The sequence below is a fragment of the Mus pahari genome, chromosome 14 (genome assembly GCF_900095145.1).
Source record: "Mus pahari chromosome 14, PAHARI_EIJ_v1.1, whole genome shotgun sequence".
NCBI lineage: Eukaryota > Metazoa > Chordata > Mammalia > Rodentia > Muridae > Mus > Mus pahari.
In genome coordinates this window covers 2,025,332-2,034,143 of record NC_034603.1, presented here as the reverse complement: position 1 = coordinate 2,034,143, position 8,812 = coordinate 2,025,332, and positions in this window count along the sequence as shown.

The window sequence follows — 8,812 nt, the reverse complement described above, 5'->3', positions numbered from 1 at the left end:
TATGAAGTAGCAACAAAAATAGTTTGGGGGTCACGACAACGTGAGGAACTATATTAAAGGGTGGAGAATCACTGCCACAGAGGAGCGCTGTTGATTGAATTGCTTCTCATGCTTGCTTAGCCTGCTTTCTTATAGAGTGTAGGACCACCTACCTGCCCAGGTGTGACATCACCCACAACAGACTGGACCCTCCTACATTAGTCACTAATTAAGAAAATTCCTCACTGGCTTACAGGACATTCTTAGGGAGTACATGTGTTCACTGTTTTAAGATAATTGTCACCTGTGTAAAATTGACAAAACACCCCAGCAGGACAGGTGACACCACTCACCATTGGATAAATGCAAATGAAAACCTCAATGAGCTAGCACTTTAGAACCTTAGGGTGGTCACTGTTGATAAAACAGGCTGAAATTAAAATGTAAGAAACTAAGTGTTCCTCAGGGTGTGTAGAAAGCAGAAAACTTAGCTGTACCAGTGGGGATAAGAGATGGGGTAGTTGCTAGGAGAACAACATCATGTTTTGAAGCAAGAACAGAGTCTTCCTGTGGTCCAGCAGTTCCAGTTCTGGGTGCATTCCCCTATGCACTGGAAGCATGGAGTGAGCAGATACCTGTGCACCTATGTGCATAGCAACATGGTTCACAACAGTCCAAAGTGCAAGAAGCCAAGGGGTCATTGACAGATGAGATGAGAAAGTAGGGTTACAAATGCTATTCTCTTAGAACTGGAGGAAACTCTGGCACAGGCTGCTGTGTGGATGACCGGGAAGAAGCTCTGCAGGATGGAATGAGTCATCAAAGACCCACACCGTAGATTCTACTTATGACTTTCACATAAGGATTCAAGTTTATAGAGACAATTGGACAAAGTTCCTGGAGTCTAGGAAAGGGACAGTGGAGGGTCACTTAACAAAGATAAGTCTCCGTTTTGCAAGATGAAATGCTGGCAACTGAACTTGAGTCTTTTGCAAAGGCATCAAAAAATAATTCTTTTCTTGGGCCTGGCCAAAAAGGATTAGTCGGGAAAAAATGCTTTTGTAAGTTGGCTCCTTACACAAGCAAGGGCCTGGCTGCTGGAACTCCAAGGATGCCCACTGTCCACTGTGGGAGGAATAACTGTACACCCCACATACAGCTCATTCCCATCTGGCCAGCCAGGCAGGAACACTACAGCATTACTGTGCCCTATAAGGGGACCCACATCTGGGAAGAATTTTTTATAGAAATCATGGCACTGTACATGGAACTCAGAACAGATAAAAAGAACAGTAACTTGGGTAAAAAGCCAAGCCCTTGACGTGATGCCATCCCTCAGCAGTACTATCACATACTCTCTGGGGGATGGGCCAGGCTCACTGGTGGTGTTGCCAATAAGAACATTCAGACTTGAATTTGGCCTCCCAGAGTTCTGTGTCTCTGAATCAGAGGCCCTTCTAGGTTCTTTTCCTTCAGTAACAGAGCTTTGGGGGGGGGGATTATTAGTTTTGGGGAAATGGTTAGATATGGATATTGTGAGAACATTACCAAGAGGGTAAAGCCCACACAGTTGCTCACCTGAGGATGAGAATGCCACACTGGAGACTAACCATTATCCATTCCAGTTGCTCATGGAGATAAAGTAGCTTTGTTTGAGTTGCACAAGGCCCAGAGACTCGACTTCTGTGAATTAGGTACCACAATGTCAACTTTAAGGAGTACATCCTGTGTGCAGACTACTGTGGCAAGTTCTATCAGATGGAGACTATGACATTTCTATGTTGATGCCTTCCCCCCCCCCCCAGTTGTTTTGATAAAAAGCCCTGATAAAAGTGACTTAAGGAAGAAAGGCTTTTATTTTGGTTCACAGATCAAAGCTTCGGTCCGTTGTGTCAAGAAAGTGAAGGTGGCAAGAACTTAAAACATCTGATCCCATCCCATTCGCAGTGAGGAGCAGAGGTGGATGAATGCTTGTGTTCTGCTTCCTTCCTCTTTTTTATACAATTCAGGATCCCAGCCTAAGGATTGGTGCCGTCCACACTGGGTAGGTCTTCCTAGCTCAATCAGCCTAATGAGGATGATCCCACATAGGCATGTCCAGAGGCCCATGTCCTGATGTTTCCAGATCCCATCAAGTTGGTAATTAAGATGAATCATCATATATGTCTTGGCTATGCTTTGTTCCCTAAATGTTTGAACACTGGAAATTTAGTTCCAATGTATTAAGATGGTAGAACCTGGGACTGGAGAGATGGCTTAGCAGTTAGGAGCACTGACTGCTATTCTGAAGGTCCTGAGTTCAAATCCCAAGCAACCACATGGTGGCTCACAATCATCTGTAATGAGATGTGACACCTTCTTCTGGAGTGTCTGAAGACAGCTACAGTGTACTTACATATAATAAGTAAAATAAATCTTAAAAAAAAATTGGTAATCTGTGTGTGGTGGCACACGCCTTTAATCCCAGCACTTGGAAGGCAGAGGCAGGCAGATTTCTGAGTTTGAGGCCAGCCTGGTCTACAGAGTGAGTTCTAGGACAGCCAGGGCTATACAGAGAAACCCTGTCTCTAAAAAAACCAAAAAAAATAATAATAAAATAAAAAAATAAAAAATAAAAAAATGGTAGAACCTTTAAGAAGCATGGCCTACAGTGGTCAAGAGTGGATACTGCTCTTGCCAAGGACCTGAGTTCTGACCCCAGCACCCATGTCTGCAGCTCACACTCACTTGTATGTAACTGTAGAAGCCTCTGGCCTCCGAAGGCAGATCCACACTGTACACACAGAACACATCATTAAAGGTAATTAATAATAACATCTTAAGAGAGGTGCAGAATAGAAGGGGTTTTGTCATTTTCATGGTATGGAGTGAGTCAGGAGTTATGGGACTGGATTCATTCCTACAAGATTGGGTTGGGAAAAGCCACCCAGGCCTGTCCCCTGAGTCCTCCGCTGTACACACCGCACTTGTAGCCTCTCCTGAACAGTTCTCACCATTATAAATCTGTCTATGAGGCCTTCCCTAGAGCCATGCAGATGTTGGCATTAGACTCTTAATGGTCAGCCAAATAAACCTCATTTCTTTATAATGTGTCGAGCCTCAGATATTACGTTGTAGCCACACAAAAATGACTAAAGCAACTTCGTTTTCCATAGCAGGTACTAAAGTGACAGTTAGAAGTCAGAATGTGGCTTCCATTGGGAGAGAGTGCAACAAAAGCCAAAAATGGGAATCGTGGTCCTTCATAGAAACCACCCGACTCCCAACCAAAGCTCGGATCACGCCATGATTTTACAGATATTCACTGAGTGAGTGACTACATGGGCCAGTCAGAAACTACAGAGAAATCTATGGGGGGCCATGGAAGGTGACAGGTGGTGACAGGGAGGGGCACCTCACCAATGGTACCCAGTACCTGAACGAAAGGACAGAGGCAGGTCAAGTGGTAGCCCTGGGTTGAGACTCAGATCCTTTGCCAGGCTCAGCTTCTTCTTTCCCTGCATGCTCTCTTGCAGCTGTTGGTTTGGTCTCCCAGTCACCAGCCACAGTTACCCAGCACTGTGCTGAACCTCAGGGCATGTCCTCAGGGGCCAGCTCAGGAAGTGTGTGTGTGTGTGTCTCTGTGTGCGCGGCTCACTAATGAGTCTCTGGTTAAGCGGGAACATGCTGGCGAGTCCTCTGTACTGCTGATGGACCTGTTTGGAGCGCGTGTTAGAAAAGCCCCGGGGAGCTGGCTTCAGTTCAGGCATCTTCCAGGAACACAGAAAGCAGCCTCATTTTCCTAATTATAGCAAGGGAAACACTGATTCCAGTGAAGCTACGTGAGGACACAGCTGGCAGGCTCCTATCTCTGGCTCACATTACACTTAGGTGGTAAGTTGAAGACGTCAGGAGGTAGCCAAGAAAGTCTTGCCTGTAAGGTCTGTGGCCCCACTCCTGCTGAGATGGGGGGCGGTGTGTATGACCGTGGGACATCTCGAGCCAGTCCCATCTTGGTCCTCTTCAGGGAAGCACTGAAGAGACTCCCTTGATGCCTTGGGCTTCCCTGGGCCTCTGGCTGGAATAGCCATCCCAGAGGCTGCCAGGCCACTCTTCTCCTCTTGCAGCTCAGGACTAAGGTCCTGGGGTCACAGCCTTGGTCATTTAGAATGTGACCTGAGTGGATAGTTTTTCTGACTTCTCTGTTCTGTGGCTGCTGTCAGGAAAGCCTTGACACCTGCTTTGGGAATAAGGCACTTAGACTCTGGACCCCATTTTCTATGCAATGGGGTGCTTATCTGGTTCAAACCCCATAGAGGAAAGAAGGAAATGAGAAGGGAAGGAAGGAAGATAAGAAGGAAGGATGAAGGAAAGAAAGGAGGGAGCGAGGGGATGAACAAGAAAGAAAAGCTGCCGAGGTTGGTAGTTAACGTAGTAATTGACAAATGTTCCGGAAGCTTGCTGGGCCTGTGCAGGATCTTCCCTCAATTTTACAAGGGCTTTAGAGACTGGGGCCCAGTTCTTTGATGAGTCCTAAGGCTGTGTACAGTGCAAGGGCCCAGCTGTAGTCTCAGCGCTTCCTTGAGCAAGTAAAGCTTCGAGGTTAGTCCTATCCCCAGGTATAGAAGGGCTCTGGGGGATCAGCTGGCAAAGTGAAGCCATGATATCACAACGCTTGAATCTAGCTTTGTCTGATTCAGACAGGCTTTCACTATGCAGACCAAGCTGGCCTCGAACTCACACTTATTATCCTGCCTCAGCCTCTCAAGTTCTGAGAGTACAGCATGAGTACTTCTCCAAGCTCAGCTATGTTTGGCTCCACAGATGGCATCCCACTGTGGGTCTTGGGTGCAAGTTGGGACCCTCCAGTGATCACATAGCCTTCTGGGAGGAGTGGCATTTTGGCTCCCAGACCCTCAGTGAGGATCAGGCACACTGACCCCTGGCCCTTCCCTCTAGGTTTTGAGGCCCTGTGCTTTCAGTGCATCCTGTAGTCTAACCTGCATCCCACAGTCTGGGGTGGCTTCTCACTGTCTTGTGTTCTGGATGCAGTCCTGGGACTCAGAGGGAAAATGAGTTGTTTGCTCTTATTCAGCTGTTGAGGTTTCTACACTACAGCAAGCACACACTCCCAGCCAGAGACCAAAGGGCCCCTTTGGGGTTTGATTTCTGCACACTCAGACCTGTTTGATGGCCAAGGGTGGGATGCAGAGTAGGGGCCCTCCCTTGCTCTGAGCACAAACCCATCATTGGCCTGACTGGGTCCCAGGGCTCAGCTCAGGACAAACATGCCAGTCTGCACTGGGTGTCTTTGGAAACTCCTCTTTCCAGGGCAACAAATGGTATGACCACGAGGCATGAGGAGCATCTAGGCTGTGGTCTGCTGGCCCCTGTGCCCAGGCCAGCTTTGCCAGTGTTTGCAGCCCACAGTTCTTATCACCTGCTGTTATGCTTGGCCCAAGAGTCCCTCTGCAGAGCCCAGGGGCTGCTTCTTCTTGTGCTTTCCAGTCTTGCCCTGCTGGGGCTGGGAGAGACTAACCCGGATGTGGCAGGAGACAGGAGCCCACCTGGTGTTTGCTTGTATAGCTCATGGCTGTTTTATTTGCTCCCCATAGCAACCTAGGATGGTGCACTTCCTTTACAAATTTTCTGGGAGAAAACTCAGGCCCAAGGCTGAGGTAGCCTGCTGAAGTCATATGAGAGGAGTTGGGGTTGCAGGTCTGGGGCTTGCCCTCGGAGTGACCAGCTAAGTACGGACGTTTTACAGCCTAAGTGCTGAGCAAGTGTTGGCTAGGGTGTTCTTATGAGGACTCAGCACCCTGAGCTCCACTTTTTCTGAGGCCTCGCTAGAGTTGAACAGCACCAGAGGAATAGGGCTATCCTGGGGTAGGGAAGTCCAGGCTTTGGGAACTCCTATCTGTACCCAGTCCCAGCCTGAGTGGCTGCAAAACACAGCCTTGCAGTTAAAGGTAGGGTTCCTCTGGGCAGCAAAGCTAGACCTGTCTTTTTTTAGCAAAAAATTCTAGGCAGTCAGGCCTTGCAGAAGCCCCTGCTCTGCCTGGCCCAGGTGATCTGCTGGGGGGAAACATGGGGCTAAGTGGGAGACACTGAGGCCAGAAAATCTAGCATTCCCTGACAGAAAGGGGACATCTCTGTCTAGGTTAGCGGCGGGGGGTTCCTAGACCTGGATCTCTCTCCCTCCCTCCCTCCCTCCCTCCCTTTCTTCCTTCCCTCCTCCCTCTGGCTCTCCCCTACCTCTCTGTGTCTATGTAAGTATATGTGTATGAATGCTACACAGTCATCTCTTGGTACCCATGGAAGACTGGGTCCAGCATTACCTCTTGAATCCCCAAATCCAAAGATGCTCACGAACCTTACAGAAGATGGCATTGTATTTACTCATAACCCCCACACTCTCCTGTACACTTCCAGTCATCCCTAGATGACTTGTAATAGCTGGTACGATGTCAACACTGTGTGAATAGTCACTCTCTTGTATTGTTTGGGGAATGGAGAAAAAGAAAGTCTGCATGTGTTTAGAATAGACACTGAATATTTTCACCATGCAGTTGGTTGAATCAGCAGATGCAGTACTTACAGATAGAAAAGGATTGACTGTGTGTGTATCTACTTCTGTCTGTCTGTCTGTCTACCTACCTAGACACATGTATATTCTACCAAGTCTCTGGAATAATACAAGCTCATCACACTTCCCCTGGCCATCACAGTGTTATAGGACCACTTTGGCATCTTTTAAACATCGTACAATGGGAGGTTCACGTGCTTTTCTTCCCAGAGGCTTCAGCAGCCACGTGCTAGGTCTTGTGCTTGCTCTGCACTGCCTTGCTGGCATCTCACCTCATTCCCACATCCCAATTTAATACATAAGTAATCTGAGGCTCAGAGAGATGGAGCGGAGGTGTGTTATGCTAATATGAATTCTTCCTATAGGTGACACTAAAATGTCTCTTTTCTTTTACCTCCAGAGTCCTCTCCACAAGCAGGGTGGGTACTCTTAAAGATGGTATGCTTGGAGAAACTGAACTAGACAGAAGTAGACAGCAGGTGGTGGCTGACAGGGAACCAGGGCATTGTTGGATTCTAGTCCAGTCTCTGACTCCCAGGCCAGAGCTGTGCCTCTTGGGGTTGGGCCCTGAGTGGTTCATGAAGTCTAGAAAGTAATGAAATGGGGGCCTGGGAGGCCAGAGGCCCCAGAGTCAGGAGGTCATCACCTTGCCCTGCCCTGCCCTCAGTTTCTCACACCAAATAAGGGGTCATGGGGCGGTGTGGGTGTGGGTGTGCTTTATGGCCAAAGGGATTTATGGCCAAGACAACAGTTTGTACTCCTAAATGCCTGGCCTGAGCCACCCAGGGAGCATTTTAACACACTCCTGCAGCCCCCAAATGGGGTTTCCAGCTGGAGCTCTGGGGCCCAGCCTTTGGCCAGATCCCAGGATGGCCCCATTTCCCATCTGTGCATGAACCTCATGGGGCTACTTGGCTTCTGGGACCCCCCCCCCAACGAGCTCCAGAGGAAAGGGGGCATTGCAGAAGGACCCCTTAGTGACAGGGGGCACTGTCGAAGGACTCCTTAGTAGGATCCAGCTCTGAGTAGAAGCTGGGGTCCTTGCCACATGAGCAAGAACACTGCTCCTCTTGAGAAGTCTTCATGGACTGAGGTCACATGGCTCATGGGTTGTCATCTCTCTCTTCCTTCTAAGTCAAGTTTCTACCTTGGCTCTGTGCTCCTTCAGCTCCAGTCACCCAGATCTCCTCATCCCCTTCCACCTTGGCAGAGACAGCATTGCCCATGGCTTCCTTCCTCTCCCACCCACCACTTTACTCTCAGCAGTGGGAGTTTCCTGGCATCCATCTCTCAAGCCAGAAATGTGGCCTGTTTGAGTCACCTTCATCTCTCAGTCGCCGAGTTGCTAATGCTTTGAAAACACTCCACGAACCCAGAGCCCTCTGCCAGTGGCGGGGGTCCCCTCTGAGGCACACATCAGGGATGTTGTCCCCCCGTTTGCCCTCCTCTGTCTCTTCTTGTTGCCTAGGGATACCCTTCTCCAACTGGAAGCTCAATACAGGTGAAAGGTCTCAACGAGGTTCCAGGCAGACAAGCTGACCTCTTCTGCAAGCCAATAGAACTCAGAGCTCTCGGGGGAGTGGGGGGGGGGGAATCAACATTCGTTTAATACCCAAACCTATACCTTCTGTGTAGCTATACGGAATCTCTCCAGCGTCCTGCTGGGCGGAGTGTTTGGAGGTGATTGCTTTGCTGTATACATGTGTGCATAGCTGGGGAGCTCTCTGTACAAACACAGGAGTATGGAGTACACATAGATACACATAGATACAGACATGCGAGCATAGATTTGTAGATGAGCTTACATGATTATGGAATTGTCAATTTACAAAGTCTGCAGGCCAGACTGACAGGCTGTGCCCAGGGAAGAGCTGATGGGACTCTAGTGGGACCCTGGAGCCTGATTAGAGAATTTCTTTATTCACTGGGGACTATGGATATTGTTTCTCCCCAGAACCACCTGTGAGGCCTTCAACTGATGAGCACTCACATACATGATGGGGGGCAATTAGTTTTACTTTAAATCTATTTTTCTAAGTGTGATTTTTTTTTTTTATTGAAACAAACCCTAAAAGCCCTCCACTGCAACATCTGGACTGGTATTGGACCAAATATCTCGGTACTGTGTCCTGACAAAATTGACCCATGAAATTCACCATTCCACTGTACATGTTTTTTTCTATATAGCGAATGTGATGTGTGGAAGACTGGACTTGCTAGCGTGACGGAGGGTGTGTTAAGCATATGTTTAGATAGGGTGATGGACAC